This window comes from Gymnogyps californianus, unplaced genomic scaffold (assembly GCF_018139145.2).
Source record: "Gymnogyps californianus isolate 813 unplaced genomic scaffold, ASM1813914v2 HiC_scaffold_49, whole genome shotgun sequence".
Taxonomy (NCBI): domain Eukaryota; kingdom Metazoa; phylum Chordata; class Aves; order Accipitriformes; family Cathartidae; genus Gymnogyps; species Gymnogyps californianus.
In genome coordinates, this window is record NW_026114389.1 from 219,747 (window position 1) to 246,378 (window position 26,632).

The 26,632-nt window shown below is 51.8% G+C and overlaps 1 long non-coding RNA gene and 1 pseudogene across 2 annotated transcripts; both read right to left on the reverse strand.

Annotated features, from left to right (window-relative positions):
* LOC127028921 (centrosome-associated protein CEP250-like) overlaps nt 1-26,632 on the reverse strand; it is a 56,093-nt pseudogene that overhangs the window by 19,281 nt on the left and 10,180 nt on the right.
* LOC127028941 (uncharacterized) lies at nt 5,647-11,463 on the reverse strand. Of its 2 annotated transcripts, XR_007768101.1 has the most exons (4): nt 11,411-11,463; nt 10,568-10,773; nt 10,334-10,420; nt 5,647-5,740 (listed from the first exon to the last, which is right to left on the reverse strand). It is a non-coding gene; the product is annotated as an uncharacterized LOC127028941 (long non-coding RNA). The 2 variants fall into 2 exon arrangements; XR_007768100.1 differs by lacking the exon at nt 11,411-11,463 and having other exon boundaries at nt 10,568-11,357.

Below are 26,632 nucleotides of genomic sequence, written 5' to 3' on the forward strand. Positions count from 1 at the left end.
CTTTGGAGGTCACCCGGAACAACCCCCCGCTCCAAAACAGAGCCGTGCAGCACACAACACTGTTACTGCACCACAGAACGGATTGGGGACCTTTCTCCTTTCAAAACAGCTTGCCCAACTGCTGCCCTTGGGGAGACTAGGTGGCACTGACAGGTTGGCCCTCACTTCCACGAGCATCCAGGACACCAAGAATGAGGCAACACTTCTTCCTTTTACCTTTGCTGCTCCTCTTCCAACTGAAGCAGTGCTTTCTTCAGGCTGTGGTCTTCTGTGGCTTCCCGCCTGCCTGGAAGGGATCCCTGAAGAAGAAAGGAAATGTTTAGTCAAATTCTTGTGTTCCCTTCACTCCTGTGAGCATCCATCGCTTTCCCCTCCATTTGTTTGGTATCTCAGGAGCTCGTGCCTTCTTCCAGGCATAACGCTGTCGTGACTACGGAGAGGAAGGGAGGGGAAGGGCGTTACTCAGTGTGAGTAGCTCTCCTCAGTCTCCCCCTGTTGCACTCTCACAGCTAGCTATCCTCAGCTCAATGACCGCGAGCGCTCCCTTAGACTTGAAGCCTGGGAATACTCTCCTACCCTCCTACCCTTTCTTTCCTACGTTTACTTTAGCGCAAGAGCAGAAAGAAAAGCACAGAGCCAGCTCCGTATGTTGAACGCCAGCATTCTTGCCTTCCAAAACGCTATGTTTCAACCGATTCTTTTTCGGAGACAGCCATAGCATGTAACAGGCAGCAGAGCCCTCTCCTGACACCTAGCACAAACTGGTACTCCAGCAATAAAGCACTCTTTCACAACATTAAAATCCTTCTTCATAGGGTTTTCTGGACGGGCATTTCTGGGACGCTGGCTGCGCCAGGAATGGCAACCGGACACAACACTGACAGGCAAACTTACAGCGCTTCTTTAAACCCTCAGGCAGCAAAATCTCGTTTCCCTCTGTCATTGCTTTGGGGAGCTGCTTTTTGTCTGCGTTAACGAACGCTACGTACGCTGTCTTTAGTTAGCAACCTGCGCACTCACCCCTCCTGCTTCCAGCTGCTGCTCCAACTCTCGACACCAAGTCCGGTACTGCAGGACCTAGATCGGACACAGAGAATGAAGCTGAGCGAATGCAGCTTGGAACAGACTCGGCTCCTCCTGCCTTAGCTTTCCTCTAAGTCTTTACAGCCCAAGCACGGCGAAGTGTATTTTCACAGTGCTGCCGACAGAGTCAACAAGAAGTCGTTCACGAACATAGGGAAGCTTCGCTTTCTCTAACATTAAAGAAATTGAGACAGGGTTTCTTTTCACACGATGCTATCTGCTCATCCTCAGACGGCGATGGCAAGCAGAACGATGAGGCAGACTTAGCCAGCCGTGCCCTGGCCTATGGCCACCCCGTACCCCAACTCAGTATTTCCAGCGGGTCCCTGAAGTGAGAGAAAGGAGTTTTCCAAATTGCTTTTCCAACTTGAGCAAGTCAAGTCAGTGCTGGCCACGGTGCTGCTCAGCCAGTGCAGAACGCGGCTTTCTCTTCAGCTGCACAAGACCAGCACGGGCAAGAAAGCAGGATGACCTTACGGCAGCGCCCTGACCACCGCCGGGCACTGGGCCGGGCAGGGCACGGCCTGCCCCGACCCTCCGCCCAGCTCTGGCACCCTCCTCGCTGCCACCGCTCCTGCGCCCCGGGCCAACCAGGCCCGAGCTGCCTGCCTCTGCCCGGGGCCGCCCAAAACCACCCCCGCCGGCTCGACTCCTGCCTCTGGGACAGCCCCTGCTAACGCGGCCAAACCAAGGCGTTCGCAAGCCAGGCGGCAAAGTTCAGTCAAGGGCGGCAAAGACCGAACGAGAGGCTCGGGAGGCTGACAGCGGCAGGGCGAGGCGCCCAGCGCGCCTGGGCGGGCCGGGCCGGGCCGGGCCGGGCGGAGCGGGGCGGCTCCCGGGCCTCCCCCGGGGGCCTCCCCCGAGCTCCGGGCTCGGCGCCGTCCCGCCCGCGGCAGCGCCGGGGAAGGCCCCGTTGGGGCCGCGCCTTCGCCCCCCGAGCTCTCCGCCGCCCAGTCCCCTCTCAGCGCAGCCCGGGCGGCCCGGGCACCCCGGCCCGGCCCCGGGCAGCTCCCCCCCGGGCAGGCGCCCCCGCTCCTCACCTTCGCCTGCAGCTTCCGCACCAGCACCGCTTGCCGGTGCTGCGCCTCCTGCGAGCCTCTGCAGCCGGCGCCGCAGGGAGGCCTGGCTCCGCGCCGCCATGCCCCGCTCTCCAGCCGGGCCCGCCGCCCGCGGGGCTCCGCCGCCTGACAGGCCCCGCGGCGGGGGCTGCTCCGCGGCCTGCCCCGGCGGACCGCGCTCAGGCGGCCCCGGGCCGCGGCCGGGCGCCTGCCGGGGCGGGCGGAGCGGCTCACCCTGCCCGCCGGCCGCGACCGGGAGCCGGGCCGCGGGGCGGGAGAGCCGGGCTCGCTCGGGGCCGCTCTCGGGGCAGCGCTTCCCTTCTCGCTCCTCGCTTCTCGCTCCTCGCTCCTCGCTGACGGTGCCGCGCCGGGCTGCGGTGCTGCCGCGGGGGAGAGGCCGCCCCGGCAGCGCTTTGCTCCAGCGAGTTCTGCTCAGAGACCGTTAAGGGCCCCGGGAGAACGTTGGGGGCAAAAAGCCCGCCCTGGGGAGTCTGGGAGAGCACGAGCGGGAGGAAGCAGTCCCTGACACCGGAGGGTCGGGGGGGGGGCACGGGGACACCGGCGGCAAGAAGGCTGCGCCCGCCAGTGACACCAGACAAGCTCCATCGCACAGGGAAGCCACCTCAACAGCTGGAGCTTCCTCCTCAAAGCTCCAGCTTCAGCCCTTGACTGCCACTGCAGCACAGGAGGTCTGACCTAGTACGAAAACCAAGCGTGTATAGCTGGAATGACCGCATCTTTTTCCCCCTGCGTTGCAGCACTGAGCGGGACAGGCTGCAAGCAGTGACAGAAAAACCCGTAGGGAGAGAAAACTTCAAATTTACAGGACAACGTCCTCCGTGAAGTAAGCTTTATTTCATGAAGAGCTCATGAAGAAATCCGAGACAACAGGGCTCAGGCCCCTCTGCCCAGACTCGTCTAGTACACGAATTCACTCACTCACCACTCCAGTCACGAGCTTTCATAACTCACAACCTGTAACACTGAATTTGTTGCACTTACGAGCCAAAAAAGAAAAGAATTAGCTCCCTAGTGAGAGCGCTCATCCTTCCACCTCTGTCACAGCGCAGGCGTCCCCTGTATCACACTGGGAAGCCCGAAAGCCTCGGCAGTCCGGCTGCTGTTGGACCCGCTTCAAAGGCTTTTGGGGTAAGCTGATGTTTGATACCTTCCAGCTTGGAAGTCTGGTCTCTACCATTTCCAAAAGTCAGCAGATTCAGACAATCCTGCCAGACAAAGATGATGGCTGCAGGAGACAGCCAGCTGCAGGGGATAACGGCTGCATCGTGGCCCTTCAGCTCTTTCTGGCCACCTGGGCTGCCTACCTGGTGCTCTCCCTTTAACCTAATGGTGCTGCTCCCAGCACACAGCAGGCCTGAGCATGAGCTGGGTTAGCCAAAATCCGAGCAGGAGCTGACGGGAACAGTCACACTCCACCCCTTGGCAGAGTCAAAACACCTAGCAAACCCATTGCTTCGGTGAGCGGACGGTACCGTTCCTCCTCTTGCCTCGCCTCCAGGGATCCGAGGCAGTGCCAGAGCTTAGAGCCTTCAGGCAGTCGTTAGTCTGGTATTGCTGTTCCGCGCTAATCACCGATCCCAGTATCGGACCGAGTCAGAGACCTAAGCGCTGTAGGGCATTGGTTTTATCCGTGTGAGAATGTACATTCCAGCTGCTGAACCCTGCTGCATCCTTTGACAGCGGCAGTGGCAGTAGCAGCAGCGGCCAGACTTCTCTTCCATCTGCTTTTATGGGTCTGGTACGCCCTGGTCTCCCTGAGGACGGGAATCTTCGCAGGTGGTCAGGGCAAAATGCCTGGAAGATTCAGGTGAGTCAAGCCCATGAGGCTCCGCTCTGGCAAGGGAGCCAGAGAATACTGCTGAAGCATCGAGCTGTGTCCTTAAGGGTGTTTCCAGCAGGAAGCCTCCAGGCCCGTCGGAAGTTCTGTTGCTACAGCTAACTGATTGAACCCCCTTCCCTCGTGACTGCCGTGTCTGCCTGCGCCGTGGACCTACTTCAGCAGTTCAGCAGGAAAAGGAAGGTGCTCTGCCCAAAGACTAGTCCTCAGCTGGCTGGCTGGGGCACTCCTCTGGGTCTGGGAAAGAGCGGAACTTGGACCTGGATCGCCCACTTCCTGGGAGATGCTCTCAGCAGCAGACGGCCACTTCTCCCACTCCTACCTCTGGGTTACCTGCCAGAGCAGTGGGAGGGGTTTTTCAGGCTTCCAAGCCCCGTTTCACAAAGGTGCCCCCTATTATTTCAGAGAGAAGGTCAGCTCTGTCCCTCTCTCCACTGCTGGTGTTCCCTCGCCTACGCATATTGTTTGCCGTGAAGTCCCCTTGACGCCCGGCTTTCCGTGGGCCACCGCTGGCTTCCGATTCAGCACTGCGCATTCCCCTGCCGGAGCTGGCTGCCTGAGTTTCAACATCTAGCCTGCTCTAGACATGCTCAGCAGATTAGGGGTCCCGCTTTTTTATCTGGATTGGCTTTACGCTGACAGACCTTGGTGGTGTAATTCCAATGTACGCAGCCAGGTTCCATAAGGCACAAACTCCTTTAGGAATTGCTTCACGTTCATTGCGCCCATTCACTCTCCTTCAACTCCAGCTCCTCCCGGGGCCCTCATCCAATCCGCCGTCACTCTTCCACATCTTCTTGACATCTTCAGTGCCTGGTAAAATTAAGGAGAAGGTTATCCTGGGAGTTACTGAAAAACCCTTGAGAGACAATGCAGTCATCGCTCATAGCCAGCACGGGGTCACGAAGGGGCAAGTCCTGCTTAACTCAGGTAATTTCCTTTTAGGAGAAGGTCACCCATCTAGCTGAGCAAGGGAACGCCAGCAGATGCGGGGGTTTGGGATTTTAGCACAGCTTCTTGCTAAAAAGCTGGAGAGCAGCCCCGCGGAAGAGATCTGCGGGTCTGGGTTGACGACCACTCGAATAGGAAGTCAACAGCGTGCCCCTGGCAGCCAAAGCGGCCAGGACCTGGAAAGAAAAGACGTTCCACGCCGGCTACAACACGCAGACACTAGCTGCTCTAGCAAATGGCCGGTAAGTAAGTAAACCGAGGCTGGATCAGCGTGGGTGCTGCTGGAGGTGCTGGCAAGATGGGTATGCTCTATAAATCTAGCCTTCCCATTAAAAAAGGACTTTGAGGAAATCAGTCTGAACCGAGACCCCATTGTATCAGACTTCTGCTTGCTGCACCAATTTCCTTCTCCATCTTGATAACTGGATTCAAACGCTTTCAGGCAGTATCAGAAAAACCCCAGTCCCTTTCAGACGGTCACACGGAGAGGAAGGGCATCTGGGAGCGCCTCTTCCTCTCCACCCACTGGGAAGGGGCTTGGATGGCTTTCAGGCATTCGCCCTGCTGTGCCTAAGCGAGGATGGAATTCTAAGCTATGCAAAATGGCCAAAATCAACGGAGGGGTTGAACAAACATGGACTGAAGCATCTCTTACCTCTGTTCTCTGCCAGCTTCACCATCACGGCGAAAGTTCCCACAGCACAAAGACACCAGGCAGACCCTGGTCTCCCAGTAGCCCGTCGGCTCTCTTCTCATGTCGTGTGACTGAAAACTGGTCAGTCCTTACCACCTGGCAGGAAACAAACACAGCAAACGTCAGAGGTCCTCGGGGCACAAAGATTACCGTTGGTATACGGATACTGAAGAAATAAGTCTGGGGTCACGTACGGTTTGGGTAATGCATTTTTCTGAGAAAGTTTGAGATGTTAGGGGCTTGTTTCTACCAAAAACCCTCAGGCCATTTAGAATGCCAAGCTCACGGGCTAAGTTTTGGGGGAAAAGGGAAATCACGTGTTACGAATAACTAGGAAAGCAAGAGAGAACAGAAGGAAGAAAATCATTACGCCACTGCCTACATCACGCTTTAGCCAGGACCTTAATCCTGGGTGCAGCCTTGGTGCCTCCAGACAGAGCTGAACTGAAAGAGGTTCAGAGAAATGCAGCAAGGAAGCTCAGGGCTTGAATGGCTCCCACAAAGGGACCATCGGAGTAAGCCGGGATCGTCAGCGGGGGAAAGACACGGCCTGCAGGCTGGCACAGGAAAAGGTCTACGACATCCTGAGAGGCAGGGAGAGAAGCGGGCAGCGACCGTTTCACTCTTGCCCAGCAGAGGAACACGGGCCATCAGGATACAGCCAGTGGGAGCAAGCACACGAGGGGAGGTGTTCTTTCTTACAGCAGAGCAGACCTGCTGAACGCCTTGCAAAAGGGTGTTGTAAATGGCAAAACGTTCACCTGAGTTCACGGTTGAGATGGGGAAAAGTACCGAAAGAGAGCCACTGAGGGATCTCAACAGACCGGTAACGGACTCAGGAGATCCCACGAGCTGAAAACAGTTGCATATACAGAAAAGAATTAGGAGCCTTTATTCCTCATTATTTAATGTGACAGAATTCCCAGAAAGCGGAAAGTTTGTCTGCCCATCATCCCTCCTCCTGCTCCTTTTCACTGTCCTCAAAACACCGATATTCCTAACTCTGCCTCCAAAAGTCTGCAGTAACTACATAGTCCTTTCTGGTTTTCACCTGTGTTTTCCCCAGTGTAAGCCCTTCATTTTTCAGTTCAGATTTGCAGGAATTCTGGGGCAGAGAGAGCTATCCTGACCTCACCCCCTCCTCTCCGTACACAAAGTACTGGCTCTCAGGACAGCCAGCTTGCATTCATGCCTGTTACAGAGAACAGATGCAATGCAGAGATGCGTCTCGTTAACTTAGATACATGCTGTGAAATTGTAAATCCTAGCTGTAGTAAGGTTGCTGTTGTCATGCTAGTGTGAGCACATAAGCAAGTTCTGCGGGAAGAAGCGAAATATTTCATTAGAACAACTAGTATTGTGGGGAAAAACAGGCAAGGTTTTTGCACAAAAGTGTTTCTTCATTTAATCTTTAGAAACTGTGCTCAAAAGCTTGCTAGTTTTTCTCCAAATACACTAGCTACTCTCACAAAGCACATTTCACATTCTCCCCTGACCTTTGCCTCAGTGGTACAGGTTAAACTGGAATGAGTGATGGGAAGGGGGGGAAAAAATCAGGCTGGAAACTAAAGCTCTTTCGGAAACCTTTACTACAAACTTCACGCTTCAAAAACTTGATCAAGGGAACTGCAAACATTCCATTAAACAACAAATCTTTTTAATCAAGTTCCTGTTAAAGATACGAGGCATTAAACTACCACTATTGCTCTGGCCACTGTGCATTTATATTAGATACTTGAGGAAGTCCCTTTACAACTTACATGGTACTCTAGAAGTTCTAATTGCTTTGAAATTCTCCTGAGGCATTCTCCAAGCTATCCCTTCCAGAGATACTGATTATTCAGCTCCTGGGCTGAACACCTCACTGGAGGCTGTTTTACAGCAGAGCAGCAAAGTTTTGTAGAACAAGTGAGACTGTTTCTGGGCAGGCTCTCCTTCTCCTCCAAAGTTTCTTCCACACCCATGTGGCAGCACCAACAGAAACCATTTTGCTATTGGTTCATGATGGTTCTAAACCTCTATAACAAAACTTCACAATGTCCTCCCCGTTGAAGGCAGTCCTGTTACTATTATGAGATAACAATGCAAAGATACTAAAAGAAAATGGTCAGGTACACTTGGAAGCTCAAGGCCACAATAAACAGCAAAAAGAAAATTACCATGTACACGAAGACTGTTTGGAAACTTTTCCCTGGGGCAAAGTGGAAATTTCCAGCTACCTGCAGGAGACAGTAATCTTTCATTAAAAGGTCTGAACCTATATAAATAAAGCAGTCGTACTAGTGCTTGGCTTTGTAAATGTTTGTTTAAAGAAGAAGACACCAAGCAACTCATTTTCATAGGTGACAATATCAGCAGATATTGTCCCAACAGGGGGATGAATTTCCCCTCTTCCTCACAGGCAGTCATTGTTGAAAGCCATAATTACATACTGGTGTTGATAATAAACTGTTCTATGCAAATTATTTTAGTGGACATATAAATGGGAAGAAAGAGGAATTAACCCTACTGTGAGGGAACTGACTGTTGCTGCAGGAAATACAAAACAGTATCACAGAAAAGGAATGGAGAAAGTAACTGAGACGGAAAGTGAGCAGGGTAAAAAAACCCCTTGATACATAAACAACGGTGATCCTATGTATAGACCCATGAAATAAGGTGCATGCAAAAAATAAAGCACTAAACCAAACAAAACAAACAAGGCAAAAAACCCAAAAAGAAAAAGGTTGTTAAAACTTCATCCTGGAATCTGAAAGGGATATGGCTATTAGGTGCCAGTCCTCCCTGACACTTACTAGCATCATACACACTCTCCCCTGGAAGATCGGAATGTCCCAAGCTCACGTGCTACATTACACATTCAACGCCTGTGCAAGCCTGTTGCTTGTGTTAACTGCAGACCTGATGAGAATGGAGATGTGCAATATTCCAAGTGCGTAACAACGGCCCCCAGAAACTCCCCCCGTGACACCCACCCTGGGACCCTCGCTACCTCCAGCATGCCCCTTCGAATCTTTCCTGCTCATCACACTTTGTGAGAGAGGGTCCCCCGAACGGTTCGGTACCCACGGATGATGCTCAAATCACAATGTCTGGCTTCGTGAGTAAAAGCTTTCCTTTCCAGAAACAAAGAAGGTGGTCTCCAGGAAAAAGTACACCAAGACGTAAAAGAATCCAGAGTTTGCATTAAAAAAAAAAAAAGAATTAGCTGGGCCTGACTTCTAGAAGTGCTTGGGACGTAACCTGCAGTCCAAGTGTTCTGGGTTTGGTAACCCGCCAAATGACAGGCTAGTTACCTGGTACATCTCGGACACATTTTCACACACCAGTTGCAAAAACCACCTCTCTGAGCGTTTTCAGCTTTGACAGCCAACTCCAATAGCCTTGCTTCCACTGTTTTTCCACAGAAGAGAACATCTCACTCTCTCCAGCACCTCTGCTGGCAAGTTGGTGGTTGCTCTTATCTCCAGCATCCGCTGGTGCTCTCTGTTTTAAGACTAGAAGGCCAGGCGGGACAACCTCCCCTCAAAGAAGCTGCCCTCTCCTCCTCCAGAAACCTCGGCAAGAAGACTCGCCAGCTAGACGGTACGAAAAGCTAAGCTTTCTCCAGCCGGCATGCTTCCGACCAGCCCACACAACGAAACGGACAATTAGCCCCTTCCCACCGCTCTTCCTGACTCTCCTACTGAACCCCTTTACGGGCACAAGCACCTTGCTGGGCCCCGGGGTTATTTATTATATTACGCTCCTGGAAACACCTACAGCTGGCAAAGAGAGGAACGCCCCGACTCTGCCTTTTCACAGGCACCACCATCACGCAGCAGGTTCACAGCAAAACCCGTCTCTCACCTTGCTGACCTCCAGGAAACCATTACACTTGGCAGCCCTCCTTCTTTCTGCTCTTGCATTTTCTGGCTAAACCCTTCCCTCTTGCGCTGCTCTATGCTATCCGGGTTCTTGAAGGCCCAGCCTCGCCGCCTGTATGCTTCTCTGGCATCGCCACAAACTATTACAACACCTGCAAAAGCACGAGCACCATCTTACCCATCTCTATCGCTAGAAAGAGAGCTCCAGCTCAGGACTTGAATCCTTGGTGGATTCTTTGCTTCTTCAACAAAGCAACAAAGCAAACATCAGGGACTGGACCTTGAAAGGTGGCCTAATGCTCCTGAAGGAGCTCGAGCTTCTTGAGGTGCTTTTTGAGATTTTGGCATGAGGATGCAAGCTGTTTGCATGCAGTTCCTGGTTCTGAAGAGGGCTCTGCCCGTCCATTTAGACAGTCAGATCACTCCTGGGCAAAGAAATTTGCTACAAAAACCACATCAGTGTCCCACAGCTCTGAGCAGTTTGGAACTTCCCCATGTGAACAAAGCATCTGCCTGTTTCTATTCCTCCTCTTCTCTGTTTTATAGGGCAAGACTGTCAAAACGGGAGGAGCGGTTAATGGCAAACTTTCTTCATTACTTTTTCTGACCTCTGGATAACACCTTGGTCACCACAAAAAACAGGTTTCTGTTTTCTGCAGCTTCCAAAGGCATACCAAACCCACAACAGTTCTCATCATTCTCTGAACACGTGCCAGCATTTCATTGCACAGACCTTCACAGACATTTGGAAAAAAAAAAAGTGCATGCAACAGAACACTATGAATTCAAGTGCTAAGAAGATACAAAAAGGTGTAAAGGTTACCAAACGTCCTCTGACTCCGCCCACAACAGCTCTCGCAGCCATCAGCATCCAAAGAGTTTGGATCAAACACTTCTTCTTTCCCCAGCTCTAAGAGAAAAGAGGATTCAAAGTGATGAGACATGTCTAGAAACGCTATCTTGTACGCGTTTTGCTCTACACACAATGCACAATGTGTTCTACACATGAATGCAACGATTTTGTGTTGGAACTTGTGCATCCTGCACCCAAAGCCACCTGAAACGGTATGCATAGAGCCTGCTGAGGTGTGAAATAAGACCAATTAACAGAGTAGCATTTGTCATCTCAAGAACAGCCTCCAGAGAAAGAACCGGCTATCTGTAAGCCTTCCTGGAGCGTCCATCAGACGTTACTTGCACAAAGGCTTTGTTAGAATGTTGTCTGAAGCAGACCCAGTCAGTACACTGTGACGGATACTGGACCTGTTACACAAAATGGTAAATAGTTGTTGTCCCCAGACACTAAATTTGTAATGTCACAACCTGCGAATACAGAAAGGCTGCTCAGTGACACAGCAGTAAGAACGCTATCACCACATTCCCATGACAACTGGAGAAACCCTCACAGGAGAAACCTACCGATTGTTCAGCTCTTGGCTTAGTTTAGCCTTTCAACTTCAACAACAGAAAAGTTAAATCCGAGTGATAACAACTCAACAAATTTCGTTTATGCTGATCCACAGAACTACACTGTCTCCCAGTAAAGGTAAGAAGGAGCTCATGTTTTGGAAAAGTCAGGACAGTATTACTGTTAGACTGCAGCACTTTGCCAGAATCGTTTCTGGTTTGTATTGAAGTACAAGGATGAGTCATAACATGCAAATACTGTAGAGGAGATGTTTATGGAGCCAAGGACCGCTTACTACAACTTCTAACTGATACATCAACTAAAATAGGTTTATCAGGTATGCACACACACACAAAGTAAATGTAGTAAGGTGCAAGTTTAGGCTTAAGGGTCGAGTCACCAGTCAGCCAGGGAAAATACAGACTCTTTCAGCCAGGGGATAAGAATGTGCCAGACTGGAAGAGCGCATATGGCTGGGGCCAAGTGACGTACAGGGAACAAGATGCACACTGCAGCACCCTAAAGGCGGGGTTTGGTTCGGTGTACAAGGAGACTGTTTCCAGCTGCCACAGAAGCTGTTACGCTGAAATGTAATCCACTTCCCCCTGCAGCATCAGCACAGTTCCTTGCGATCCCTCTTCACAAAGGAGACTGCCAAGGTCTGTGGTCTCGGCCTGCTATCGAAGCACCTCGGCGCAGGGCGGCTCTCGGGGAGGGCAGCCCGCTCCCGTCGTCAAGGCCACCGGCTGGGGGAAAGAAAAAACCCCAAACCCATCTGCGGCGGGTGAAGCTGCTGCGGGGCAGCCCGGAGGGGCGGCGGAGGAGGCGGCGGCTCGGCGGGGTGCGCAGCCACGGCAGGCCGCCCCGGCCCGCAGGGCCGCCTCTCCGCCGGGGCACGGCGGGCAGGAGGCAGCACGGCGCGGCCGCGCCCCCCCCCGCCGCCGCTCCTCACCTCCTTGGGGAGGTAGTACTGCAGCTCCGAGAAGAAAAGCAGCACCACGATGAGCCCGCTGACAGCCGTCACTGCCGGGGAGACGAGAGCCGCCCTCAGCCCCGCCGATCGCGGCCGCACGCCCGCCTCGCCTCCGCCGCGCCTCCGCCTCCCCTCAGCCGCCGCCTCAGCCGCCGCCTCCCCTCAGCCCGCACGCCGCCGCCTCCCGCCGCCCAGCGCCGGCCCGCAAGGCCCCCCCGGCCGGCCGCCGCCCCACGGCGAGGCCCGGGCCCGCCCGCCGGCCCCCGGCCGCCCTCACCCCGCCCGCTCACCCAGCGCGCCCCCGCACGTCTTGACCCGAAAGTCTTCCAGGGGCTTGGGGAAGGCATCGAACCGCTTCAGCCGCCACAGCGAGGCCATGGCGCCGCGCGGCCCGGAACCAAACCCGCCTGCCGGGGCCGGGCCGGCACCGCCCCCGGGCTCGCCCGGCAGCGCGGCCCGAAGCCGGCCGAGGGGCTGGCGGGGGAGGGCTGGCGCTCCCGGTCGCCTCCGGGCCGGGAAGCTCCTCGCTGCCGCCTCGCCCTCCTCTGGCCCGCCCTGCCAACGGCCCCCGGGCCTCGGAAGGACGCCCGAGAGACGCGGACTGGCCGAGATCGTTAGCTGGAGAGGGCTCGACCCCGAGGCCAAGCTGCTGGCAGGGAGCGGCTTTCACTGGCTTTCGCGCCCTCCCCAGCCCATCCGCTGCCTCCCTCTTTGACAGGCCTGCAGTTGGTTACTAACGCCCTTCGGAGAACAGCCGGGCTGCCCCTCCGGCTGGCTGTCGCGGCGACAGAGCTGAGAGCAAAGCGGCTCGGCAGAGTACCGCCGCTTTTTGTGCTGAGGGAAGGAGGGAGGGAGGGAGGGAAGGAGGGAAAGGAGGGAAGGAAAAATCCCACTCTCGTGCCCCACCTTCGATCCCTGGCGTGTACTCTTCCCCCTTCGCTTTGAGAACACCTCCATTTCCCCCTCTCCTCACAGGAAACGGCCATGAACTCAGGAGCTTCAATCCTACGACACCTCCCAATAGCTGACTTGCGCAAGTAAAAGAACAGCATCCTCTTTTCCCAAGCCACCAATTTACCCACCCCTTGCTTTTTCCTACTGAAAAAGTGCGGTCCTGCACAATTCCTTTTATTCAAAAAAACTTTAAAAAAACCACCGTCACTAGGAGATGCTTGCAAAGGCAAAGAGAACAAACGCAGCCCGTTTCCCACAGCAAAACGTAATGCATTCCTGGGAAGGGCACGAGACAGGAACCCCGTGATGCTGCAGCTGCTCCTCTACAGGAAAAGAAGGCTCAGAGAGGCTGAGCCAGCTTCCGAGTCTCTGCCTCCAGAACAGCAGCTTCGGGCTCCCTGACCACAGCTGCTAAGGAGCAAGACAGCTCTCGGTGAAGGTCTGACAGCTCCTGGCTGGTCTTTGCACAGCACTCATGTAGTCCTGCTTGCATTTGCGTTCTTGCGCCAGCTGCGTCTGCAGAAGGGACACCTGAAAGAGGCGAAAGGCCGAGCTCAGACAAGCCCACGCTGTTAGGACCATCCGCAGCTCCACGGTTCCGGCTGTCAGGGAAGACGCACCCTCTAACTCCAGCCCTGACAAACGCTTTGTCCCACTTGGGGAATGGGCACTAACAGGTTCCCAGAGTCACCCTGAACTGACCTGAGACTATCAACAATTCGAGTCTCTTTCCGGCATACCATTCACACGTACACCACCGAGACATTCCATGTATATGAAAGACAGAGGTTCCTACAGGATTTAGTAACCCAGCTCGTTTTTTTCAAAGGAGAGATCTGGGCTACTGCCGCCTCGGTTCCACACGCTTTGTCCTCGGCAGGAGCACCACTGGTTACACAAGGTACTGAAGAGCTGTTCTGTTATGATCTAGTTGCAAAACTTGACAGCTAGCACACGAAAAGGGAGAAAACGCTCATTCTTCCTCCCTTCAGAGCATTTCACAAATGAGCAGAGCAGAACTGGATGAACCAAGCCCAGGGGGGAACGAGCCTTAAAGGACTGCGAGGCCTTGAAACTCCTCCAACTCTCTTCTTTCCTGGCAACATGGGGTTGTGCCTGCTGGGCTTTTTGGGGGCAGAGACCCAGCTGCTCTCACCTCCTCCCAGGTTTGCAGTGCAGTGCGGCCACAGCAGCTCTGGCATGTTGCCCTCTGCCTGCTTTGGGGTGGAGGAGATGCCAGCACTGGGAGCAGCGCTCAGGGCTTTGCTGTTTTGGGGAGCACAGCTCAGGTCAGAGGTTCTCCTCTCTTTTCCAAGTGACGTGTGCTTCGCCGAGGCTGTGCTCCCCACGGGAATGCCATCCCCAACCTCAGGCTAGGAACATGAAAATACTCTTTCTTGGCAAGCGAACTCAAATAACAGAAGCAGTTCCTAAAGGAGTTTTATGGCTTATGGAACCTGCTACCTTGGAATTCCACCACCAAGGTCTGTCAACATAAAGCCAAACCAGATCAAAAGGGCGACCCTGATCTGCCAGAGCAGACTAGATGTTGAAACTCAGGCAGCCAGCCCCGGCAGGGGAACGCGCAGTGATATGATGCAAGCTCCACTGGTAATTGAGCCAAGGGAAAACAGGAGTCGTCAACCAGGTGAGTGAGACTCAAGGGGAACAGCCTTAGAATACTCCCTCTTTTCCGACGAGTTCCAGTTTTCTGCATTTCCTCCAATCCCTCTCCCACCTTTAGGCAAGCCAGAGACTAGACCTAGGTGAATGATGGTGTTTGGCCACGGCCAACAGATGGGTCTGACTGGGTATTTCCACCGCCTGGTGTACTCGCTCCCTGACAGCCAAACAAGCCTCGGGCTGTAGCAGCGTGCAGAGTTGTGTCCACGAGTACAGCCCCAGCAGCTTGTGATGAGAGCTTTCCTCCTCCTCACCTGCTTCTGCAACTCAGCTAATCGACGACTGCAGCGCGTGTGAGACTCCTCCTGTGAAGAAAACGCAAGGATTTGGTTTTGGCCTCCAGTCTGGCCAGGGCCATGGTCTATATTCGACTGCCGTTAGGTCTATACCGGGGGGCTGCTGCCACCGGGATTTGCCGTTGTTCCTCTGTATGGCCAGAGCCTCCTCCCACCGAGTAAGAGTCTGTTCTCACCTGTCGAGAAGCAGGCACCTTGTGCTGGTCGGAGAGAGAAAATCCGCACGCATCTGGTAGCGACCGACCACTACAGTATCTCTTCAGTCTCCTCCGTTCACGTTCCACCTGCACGTTGGATAGGAGAAAGGGTCACAGAAACCTGCCACCAAACAAGGAGCAAAAGGACCTCTGGACATCACGGCAAGGAGGTGTCTGCTCAGAGACCGTTAAGTGCACCAGAGAACGCTGGGGGCCAAAAGCACTCCAAGTAGACTACGGAAGAGAAAGAGCGAGAGGAAGCAGATCCTGACACAAGAGTGTCCAGTGTGTGCGTATGGGGCCACTGGGCAAGAAGGGTGGTACCGGAGTGAATGTGCATTTGTGAAGGCAGTGGGGTGCCAGGAGAGAGAGAAAATACGGACGTGTGTCCCCACAGGGGGAGGTGGGAGAGGGAAGGAAACAAGCCGAGGACTCCAGAGCGCTCTCTGTGGAAAGGGGTTGTGTTCCAGAGGACCGTGAGGCTTTGCAGAGGCAGTGAAAGCCTGGTTTACCTGCTCAAGAGTCCTCCTGAGCTCAGCATTGAGTTGCTTCAGCTCAGTCTTCTCAACTTCCAGCCTTGCAACTGCTCGCTGCAGATGTTCCAGCCGCTGCGACAGGAGTCTCTTCTCCGAGAGCCACGAGAGCTGCTCCCCTTCTGCAGTAGCCTGCTGGGCATACAGAGAGGAGATTGTGTGAGCTGGTGCCCCAGAAAGGTTAGAAGGGCCACAATCAACAAGTCAGGAGAGTACATCCTGAATGCGCAATGAAGCCTTTAACCTGATCAGGCAGCAGTACGAACTCCGTTAGTTTTAATACACTGGAAAAGCTGTACCTCAGAAATCTAAATCTCTGAAAGCATCCTCTAAGCACCATCAGGGCTGCTCTTCAGCCATCGCTACAAAATTGTACTTAGTTTGGTCAACTGTGCCTGTCCTTTCCATGCCAAATCCTAACCACGACACGTTGGCTAAGCTTGCCTAGACAGGAGAGAACCAATTACCCGTCCCCAGCTTTTGGACCGGAGTGAATTTTAACAGCAAGCGCTGTAGTACTTTCAGTGGTTCTGGCTTGACAGAAAACGTTCTAGCAGGTGAATGGCCTCTGGCCAGAGCTCTACAGACAGGCAAGCCTGCTGGCTGCAATCATGGTTTCTTCCATGGCCAAGCAGGTCATGGATCTATGGGAATATACATTCCCATATCTTTATGGGAAACAGCTTTAGAACCCTTTGTAGACATTTGAGTTGACTGATGATCAGTCACAGTGCCTACCTGATGATGAAACCGGTCCGTGTCCCTCTCTGAAACCATACTCTGCAGGACGGCTACTTCTTCCCTCAACGTGCCATTGGCCATTTCACTCTTGGTAAGGGCGAGAGTCAGTGCTTGTGCCTTCTCTTTCCATTCCATTTCCCCGCTTTCAGTCTGCTTCAAAATAGCAATCGCACGCTCCAATTCTTCCCCCTTTGCCTTCCGCTCATCTTCCAGTTGTTGGGTTAGCTCCTTCTGCCTTTGCAAGAGACGGTCTCTCTCCTGGAAAACTCTCCTCTTCTCTGCTTCCTCTTCCTCCCATTTTCGGAGTTTCTGGATTTGTTTCTGTAGGGTCTCCCTCCATCCTTCCATCGCAAAGCTGACGTTATTTGTTTCAGGAGTTCACTCTGCCTCCTAAGCTCTTGTTCTCTCCCTGCCAGAGTCTTCTCTAAATACCCGACTCTGTCTCTCTGGTACTTGATCTCTTCATCCTTCTTTGTCAGCGTCTGCTGAACGTGCCGGAGATCTTCCCGAAGAGCTCTTCTTTCCTCGTCTAACTCTTCTTGCTCACCTTGAGCCTTGGTCTCTTGTTCCCTCTCGTGCAAGGCTGCTTCTAGGAGCTTCTCTTGCTCTCTGTGAGGTCTAACCTCTTCATTCTTCTTGGTTAGCCTGAGCTGGAGATTCTGCAAGGTCTTCAGGGATCTGATCTCCTGGTCTCTCTCTTCCAGGTCTTTGCTCATTTTGCTGACAGCAATCCTTTGTTCTTCTTGCTGCTTCTCCAGCTCCTGTATCTCTTCTTGCTGGGATTCAATCTTCTGGTTTTTCTCTCTTACGTCCTTAATAACCTGATCCAGAGCAGTTTTGTGCATTTCTTTCTGCTCTTCCAGCAGTCTCATCTGTTCCTGGTACACCTTCATTTCTCCCTCTCTCTCTGACAGGATGGCAGTCACATGAGTGAGATTCTCCTGCAAAGCTTTTCCCTGTGCTGCCTCTTTCTGGAGCACCTGGATTTTCTCCCGCTGCATTTCCAGTTCCTCATTTTTAATCTTTAGGAGAGACACTGTGGTGTGGAGTTCTTGTTCAAGGGAGTGATGCCTATCTGTTGCTGTAGTCGCTCGGGTTTCAGAGGCTGTGACCGACTCCTGAAGAAGTTTTATCTCCCATACCAGTTCTTCTTTAAGTGCTTGCAGTCTGTCCCGTTCCTGCTGCAAAACAGGGAGGAAAAGATTCAGTAATGCCGTCTGTGTATGTTTGCTTTTCGTACTCGATTGGAACTCCTGCTCCAGTGGCAGCCAAGTGCTGCCCCCCCTCTCCCTGCCTCTCGGGATGTTGCAGACCTTTCCCGCGCCACCCTTTAGGCTGCGTCTTTCCCAGCTGACTCAGCCAGTCCCACCTTCCTTTCTGCCCTTCTCTGAACCTCTTCTAGCTCTAGTGTGTTCTTTTGGGGAGGAGCTCCCAGAACTGCAGCCAAGATTTAAAGCCCAGACTAAGCATGATTTAGGCAGTGGCATGATGCTGTTCTCTCTGCTAGGGAGGAAGGGAAGAGAGAACCACCCCAACATTTGATTTCCCTTTTTTGGGGTGCTGGGGTTTTTCTGGACCTCTCCTGTGTAGGGTTTTCAGGGTTCCATCCTCTAGAACCCCACTGTGCCCTCTGGAAGGAGTAATGGTCAGATCACAGTCTCTCATTCAGTGTTTGAAATCAGGACTAGTTTTCCCCTTGCTGGCACACATATTTAGCCGAATCAGCACTTTGGTTTCTCAAATGTCTGTATTTATTCCCCACTGTCTGCTCTCAGATGGGCAATGTTGAACAGCTCTCCATTATTAGCAAACTTTGTCTTCTCACCCCTTTTTCCAGATCCAGATATTTAGAAATCTAAATATGGATTTGGACACAAATAATTGCCCAAGCTATGCAATGTAAATAGAGACAAGTTTGAAAATTACTTTGACTAAAGCTTCAAGGGCAGAAATCTTCAGAAGTGAGGAAAATAAACACCCTGAATCATCACGGAGTTTTCATGACTACGGCATCTTCCCTTACTTATTCAGAACAATGCAATTGGAAAGGTTAAACCAAAAAACAACCACTCTGTATCTTCTCAGATTTGGACTGAACCTGTACGAGACCACCCAAAATCAGCTCTCCACTGGAAGAAGTTGCTCCTTAGAATTATTAGCAGAAGGCCAAAAAACATGTAAGAAATGGCCCTTCACGGCATCTGCCAGCCTCACCAGGACATCCTTTCTTTGCTTCTCAGTGCTCTCGAGTTTCCTTTCCAAAGACGCCACCTCTTGATGTAGAGTCACAGCCTCCTTCTTTAGAGGCTCTTCAGAGGCTGCTAGCTGAGATGTCAACTCTTCCACCTCAAGTAAAACATAAACAAAGCAGTCAAAGACTACAGCTTGTCACTGTCAGCCATAGTACATACTGTGAGGAAAGGAAAGAAGTTGTTGAAATTCCACCCTAGCACGAGAGTACCAGATTCACAGTGGATACAGCCGACTTGTTTAAAAATCTCAGTGGGTCACCATGGTCATCTGAAAAACCACCTTAAAAACCAAGGCTAGCAGTAACAAGACCAGCAGAAATCCATGCTGATGATTGCTGGCAAACAGGCAAAAGCACTAGGCCATCTGTCCAGGGCGGCAGCTGAGATTCAGCTGGCCTGTAAGTCTCCTTCAGAGCAGCTGAGATGGAGACCACAGTATGGTGGCAGTCCGAGGGATCACCCCATCAGCCTGCTGCTCTGCCACGGAAAGGCACGAAGTGGAGAGACGGCCTGTTTGATGACTGGAGTAGCTATTGCTGTTGCAGTCACCTGGTTTTGTAGAGCATCCCGCTGCTGAAGGAGGATATTCATTTCCTCTTTGACGGTTTGGATTTCTCCCTTGTGCCTCTTCTCCACTGCCTCGATCTTGCTCTGAGTTTCCTGCAGCTCTGCTTGCAGCTCTGCCGTGATGTTCTGTAAACACAAATGGAGAGCAGGCTACTGGGACCTGCCATCAGGCCCAGCTTTTTCCTCTTTCTGTCTCAAAATCACATTCATTCAGCCACTTCTTTCTGCTTTGCTACCCAGCTCTGCCTCCACTGTAACCCTGCCTTCCTGTTGCGGATCTCTGGAGCTTCCCAGGCTCTGTGCTTTCAGTGCCTGCAGTAGTCCTTGCCTCCTCAGTCCCAGGACTTATGTTTTATGTCCTGGGTACTGCCCTTCACTCTGTTACCTGCACGGTAGCAACTTCCTGCTTCACATCAAACAGCTTCTTCTCGTGCTCCCTTTCTGTCTCTGCCTTCTCCTTTTCCCATTGCTCCAGCATCTCCTGGACCTCTGAATGGTGCCCTTCCGCTCGCTTGCCTGATGAGGGGAGGAAAAGACTTCAAGATAAAGTCCCAGCCAAGCTCCTCAAAACAAAGGGGAAGCTTCATCCCTCCCACAACCCCTCACCAGCACAGCGCACCACAGTGGCTTTGTGCCCTCCATCAACCACATCCTATCAAGGAACTTAAAAGGAGGGTCAGCAGGTGGAAGAAAAGGAGACGTCACCTTCCCTCTCTGATGCCTGCCTGTTTCCCAACACCTCTCGCCTCGGGATTTCTCTCTGTTCTCAGAGTCTCTGTTTTCAAAGCTCAACTCCATTCTCATCAATGAACAGATGCTGAGGGACTGCAGGGTGAGCAAGAGGCCAGTACCCCGATGCCCTAGTCACAAGACAGGCCACGAACTGAAGTACCAGGGACAAGGGCCCTGTTCCATACGCTTCTAGCCCAAAGCTAATGCCTCTGTCAACCGCGGAAGGACAGACAGAAAGGAACAAAGTTCCCGTGCCTGCAGCTGGCAGGAATGTCAGGAGTCCGCTTCACGGTAGACAGGAGTCCGGGAAGCTCCTGCCCCTTTGCTGCCATGCTTTGGGTGGGGACCACCCAACCTTCTGCTGAACTCGTCTTAGGCCCACCCTGAATCTGGGGCTGCAGTTACTGTCCCAGCAGAGTCCTGTGGGTGTTCACGTGCCTTCAAGTAGGAGCCATTGGCTCTGCTGCCTGGCCTAGCAACGTGTGGCCTATGACAGATGACTGCTGCCATTTCACACGCTCAGGCTATTCTTCTTCTCAAGCCAGCCCACAAACCTTGCTCAAAGAATTCAAAAGCGTATCGTTTCCTACCAGGTCTTGCAGGAGCTTGCTTATTTCCACTTCATGATCAGCTTGCCGGAGTCTGAGGGTGTTGTCACACTGCCGTTCTGTCTGCAAGAGCCGTTCTGCCATGTTTTCCCGTTCCTGCCTCATCAGAGTCCTCTCCGCTTCCAGCTCACATTGAAGGCACTTCACTTCCCCTGCAAACACGACAAATGGCAAGATTCAGTGCCTGCCCAAACAGTGGTTCTGACTTTACTGACCTTAAGCCATTTGAATTTCAGTGTAGGAGGGATCTGTCTCCAGCTCCTTCACTCCTCAGAAGCACTGCAGACAGAGAGCTATTTTTATACCATCTCCCTAGGCAGGGGGAGCACCAGAAACAAAGCAATGAGCCTTTCACCTTGGATCACCTCCTTGGCCTGCGTGACGGTGTGAAGTTGGACTTCAAGCTGACTCCTGGCGATCTCCAGCTGAGATAAGCGCTGCTGAGCCTCAAACAGGCTGGATTCCAGGGTCTCCTTCGCTGACCTGCAAGTTACAAATACGGAGAGAAAGGAGTTTCTTGCTCCTGACACCCACAGGGAGTTACTCCAGTAAGAAGTGGTTCGAGATCCCTACCCTGAGTATGGAAAATGGGTTCTGTGGAAACTTGTATACAGAAAGCGTATTTCTGCCATTTAAAATGGCAATGCAGGCTCCTCCGAGGGAATGCCCAGGCTTTACTTACAACCTAGCATAACACAGAAAGCCCCGCCGAATTTGACCTCACTAGCCAAATCTTAAATTGCTGTTGTCCGATCTACAACACACGGGTAGCTGTGCCCACAAAGTCTGTGCCAGCAAGCAAAAGCCCAGCCTCTGCTCGCAGCCCTTAGCTCATCAGCACTTCCACGTTGTTCTGCAGGGGGACAAGGTAAGAGTATTTCCCTGGTGTCCTGGTTTTGGCTGGGACAGAGTTAATTTTCTTCTTAGTAGCTGGTACAGTGCTGTGTTTTGGATTGAGTGTGAGAATACTGTTGATAACACGCTGATGTTTTAGTTGTTGCTAAGCAGCGCTTAGGATAAGTTAAGGATTTTTCTTTTTCCCATGCTCTGCCAGCAAGCAGGTGGGAGGGAGCATGGCCAGGGCAGCTGACCCCAACTAGCCAAAGGGCTATTCCATACCATGGAACGTCATGCCCAGTATATAAACTGGGGAGTTGGCCAGGAGGCGCGGATCGCTGCTGGGGCATCGGTCAGCGGGTGGTGACCAACTGCATTGTGCATCACTTGTCCTTCTTGGGTGTTATTTTTTTGTTGTTATATTCCTTTTCATTACTATTATTATTATTATTATTAGTTAGTAGTGTATTTTATTTTACTTTAGTTATTAAACTGTTCTTATCTCAACCCACGAGTTTTACTTTTTTTTTCCCTCCTCCTCCACACCACACTGGGAGGGGGAAGGGGGAAGCGGCTGCGGGGTGCTGAGTTGCTGCTTGGGTTAAACCACGACACCTGGCTGACTTGTGACTTTTTAATGCTGTTCATAGTGTAGGTATAGGTAGGTCATTTTCCAGACTCCCTATATTTCAAAGGGACTAAAGAAATATGTCAGATGATACAGTAAAATCTCATGCTTGTAGCAGCATTTGTAAGAAATCTGAACTAGATTTTATCTGAACAAGGACTACCTGAAAGCAGAGACAGGTAGCCTTCAGTTTAAACTGTTGGAAGTCCAAGAGAAAAACTTGCTACTTTTCTCTAAGCGTTGCTCCCTGAGTAGGCAGTAGCCAAATGACTTGTCGCTCTTTAAAATGGAAGCTGGAGTACTGCAGAGGCAAATTGCTACACCCGTAGACTTCAACCAACTGCTGCGTACGAGACACAGGATTCGGGAACCAGGAGCTGAAGTGACCTCCCCGATCTAACGCAGCCTCCTGGGTGCCAGGTTCCTACAATACACAGCACTGCCTCGCTAGTACAGGGACGCAGTCAGGATAACAGCCTTCAGGGTAAAGGGGCACCTGCGTGGAACAACAATAAAACCCACAACAGTAGGATTTCACTACTTTGATGGACAACGGAGGATGTATCTTCAAGAAGGAGAACAAGCACGTATTTCTGATTACGCCAATCTCTGGCAGTCCAAAGTAAATATGCGCCGTTTTAAGGATAAATCAAAGTCAGTCTCTAAAACAGAACAGCAAAGACAGAGTCCAAAACTGTGACAACCAAAGGCTCTTGAGAACAACATCTGGCAAGAATAGTTGCTGATTTTTCATTATCTATTGCCAAAGGTTCTTCATAACTAATTAATCTCTTTTTAAAAAAATAATTTATCCTTCTTTTAAAAAAAAAAACCAAACAGCTGAACATTTAATAATTTAATAACAGCCCAATAATTGACCAAACATAACTCAGCTGGATCAAATAAGAGAAGCTGGAGCTCAGAAGCAGCAGCAGCTCTCAAGAAACAGACTCAGTCAAAATGGTGTTTATCAGCCTTGCCAACAACATACTCTGGAGTGGTAAAGTGAAAAAGTCAAAAAGCATGACAAACAATCTCTAAAACACCATCTGTACAGCTCTGCAAGCTCAGGAGTCTTCTAAAAAACACCTAAGACAAGGACAAATGTCTCGATCCGTTGGGTTGGGTTTTGGGGTTTTTTTTGGAAAAGCAGAACTTGTCACATTTGATCTCAGAAACCTGATACAGCAGAAGCACAGAATCTTGTGCCTTCCCTGTATAACTTCTCCATGACGTCCGTCTCTAAACAGCATGTGGTAAGGAGTACAGGACCCAGACATCAGCGATGGGCAAGAATTCCCGAAGACCGGCAAGAATTCAAAAGATGTTTCCCTGCTGCTGGTGTAACCAACTCAAGGTCCTGTGCCACAGGTAACAAGAGTTAGCTTAGAAACAGAAGGCCCTCAACATTATCAGGATGAGCCTCCAGCTTCACCCTAAATGGCAGCGTCCTACTCACAATGTCCGCATGTAATAGCCTTGAAATCTGGAGATCCCATGTGATCCACTACTTGACAAGGAAAGATCTATGTTCAAACACACAGCACAAGAAACCAAAACCAGAGAGAAACTTCAGGTTTCAGTAAACATCTGCATGGTTTAATTATTACTCAATGCAGAGCCAAGGTACCAGATACTGAGGAATTATCTTGGCTTGCTTTGGACTTCACGCAGGAATGGGCAAGGGGGCAGAAACAGGAGCCCAAGGCTCAGGAGAGCTTTCATAGCTTGAGCTGCCAGAAAAATAACATTCAAATCATGCTACACTGGTTTGGGGTTTTGCTGCTCGAGATTCCTCCATTTTCTGTCCATGGCAGGTGAAAACAGCTGGAAAGCACGCCGGCTGCAATAAATCCTCGTGTAATGATGGCCACCTTTATAGTTACAGACACTAAATCATGTCCTGCCTAGGGTCTCCTCCCCGCCTTTACCTGGCCTCTGCCAGCTGCTCTGAAAGGCCTTGTCTGTCCCGCTCCACGGCTGCCAGTCGCACCTCTAGGGCAGCCTTCTCGTGCACCAGCAATTCCTTCTCCTTGCACACCTTGGCCAGCGCATGCCCTTGGCGAGAGGACTCCTGGCGCAGCTGCTCCAGACCACTGCTAGCCGACTCTTGCTGGCGGTAAACCTGGAAGCGGGACAAAACACAGTTGGAGTCCTTTCTCTGGAGTCCTGGGCAGAGCCGGCCAGTGCCGCTTCTGAATCAGCTGGAGGAGAAAGAGCTCCTGGACGTTGGGCTGCAAGGTTAAGAGCATCTGCTGTATACCGCACTCATACCCTGGGCTGCCAAAAGGCACTGGCACTGTTCACTTGGAAGTGATGTGTAAGGCCCTCCTGGGTTGCCTGGGACCAGGCAGCTCCCTCCGGGCAAACGTACATACCCCACACTACCTGTTTTCATGCAAAAATACTGCATCTTCCAGAACTGCCACCTTGCAAACTACGATTCTATCCGAATCTATGCCAGTGCTGGAAATTTTCAGCAAAGTTTGAGCAAAAGCAACTTTGCTCGCTGAAGAAAGTGAAAATACACGTGGTTTCTCCTTCTAGGAAAAAAACCCCAACCCATCAAAGCGTCACCTACTGCAGTGTGTAAAGCAGTTGGATGCAATGAGGTGATGCTTGGCAGGGCAACGGCCCCTGGGGCGAGCAGTGTCATTTAGTGATTTCGGAATGTCTGGCTGATGTGGCCAAAGAGATGGCAGACTCTGTTTGTACAGCAGTTCATGTCAACCATACCGTTTACGCGTCTTGCACAAAGAAGTTGTCTAATATACCTCGCCGGTATTCAAGCTTGAAGACGAACCCTGATTTTTTAGCTTTTTTCTTCAGTCTAACACCTCTGCTCTGTAGTTGCCAAACATACCACGGACTCCAAAACTAAGACTGTCTAACAGAGAACAGACCATCAGAAACAACCAATTCTCCTCTCAAAGTTATCCCCTAATACCCAGGATTGCACATTATGGAACTGACATTTGAACGATGACAAACTCCCTAGTCTCCTCCAGTGACACGATTCTCCCAAGCTCTTTTTCCCGGGTCCTGAAATCAGTTAGTCCAGAGAAAACAGTCCTGTGCCATCCCCTATTTCTCATCTTCTTCCTCAAAGCCTAAAGAGGCTCCAGCAATTCAAAGCTGCGTGTGTGTCTTAAAATACAATTTCAACAATTTCAAGGTGTCATTCCCATTCTTGGCAGGACGGGACAGCAGACATTGACTTGCAGCTTTGTCCCGCTCTCTAGGCTCGAACAAATGCAGCTTTGAAAGCTGCAGACTTCACAACAAGAAGCATAAATAGAAACAGGCAGCCCCGGGGCTTTTTGCCTCAGAAAAAGGGTGAAGAGCTATGCCGTTTGCTTCTTTTGCCACACGTGAGAGTAGTAGTCTTACTCAGCTTCATGGACACAATCATCTCCCTGCAGCTTCTCAAAAGCCAAAAAAGAGGCCAGCACAGCCAGGGGATTAAAGTAACCTGTAGAAGCAGAGGACAACTCAGAGAACTGCAGAACTTCTCTGCAAGCCAGCAACACGCTTCCAAAAGGAAGCAAACAAAGCCTTCCGACCTCCAGCACTACCAAGCGTCTCCTTCACAAAAACCCCGCAGAAGCCAACAGACACAGCTTCACTGAGCCAAGCAGCCCAAAGCCCACCCAGAAAGCACCCGCTTTTTGGGCTCACCTGACTGAGCTGCTCTTGGGTTTCTGCCTTCTCCTCTGCCAGTCTCCTCAGCTCTACCTGCAGCCCCTCCTGGTGCTCCTCTGCCTTCTTCAGCAGCTGCTCCAGGTGGGCTTTCTCTGCGCTGAGCTCTTCATTTGTTCGTTCACACAAGGTCAGCTTCTCCTGCTCAGAGATCTTTGCTCTCTCCACCTCGCCCACTTTGCCTGACAGAGCTTCATTCTCTTGCTCCAGCTACACTCACAGAAGCACAGAGGAAATAAGATACAGTCAGATTGACTCTGTAGGAGGTTTGGCTTGGACAGAAAAAGGAACAACATTTCCATATTCAGACAGTCCTACTGTCGGAAGGCAAGGAGTCTGAAAAGAAGCAGCAGCAGCAGCTGGAGACGAACCCTTGGCAAGATCTTTGGCAGCTCTGCTCACCTGCAGCACAAGTTTGCTCAGTTGCACTTTATCCAGCGCAAGGGCTTCATTCATACTGCTCATCTTCGCTGTTGCAACACGTAGATCAGCTGCTTCAGCACTCAGCTTATTCTGAGCCCCTGTCAACTCTGCTACTGCCTGCTCTGCCTGGAGAGACAAAAGAACAACATGAGAACAAAGACAGGAAAATCCCTGACTTGAAGCAGCCACTCCAGATCCCCTTTTGTGTCTCTGACACACTCCCAGTTCCGTGTTCCCAATAAGCACGCGGGCACTAACTACACCAAAGAGCCTGTGTGGTCTCATCACCGTTTTCCAAGAAGGAGAACAACATCGTCCCTGTCTTCTACTGCCAGAGACAGCATCGGTGCTGGTCTTGCTATCACAACTGCCTCTCCCACAAGTGCTGCCTCGGAATAAGGTGACCATACCTTTTCCAGTGCCATGGTAAGCTGATGTTTCTCTTGCTTCAGCAGATCCCTCTGAAGGTGCGATTCCTCCAGTGTCTCTCTTGTGACTACCAACTCACTCTGTAATAATGCATGTTTTCCTTCAAGTGCAGCTAAGTCCTTCAGCCTAGGAGAAGGGGAAAGACCAACAAGTTTTTGATGT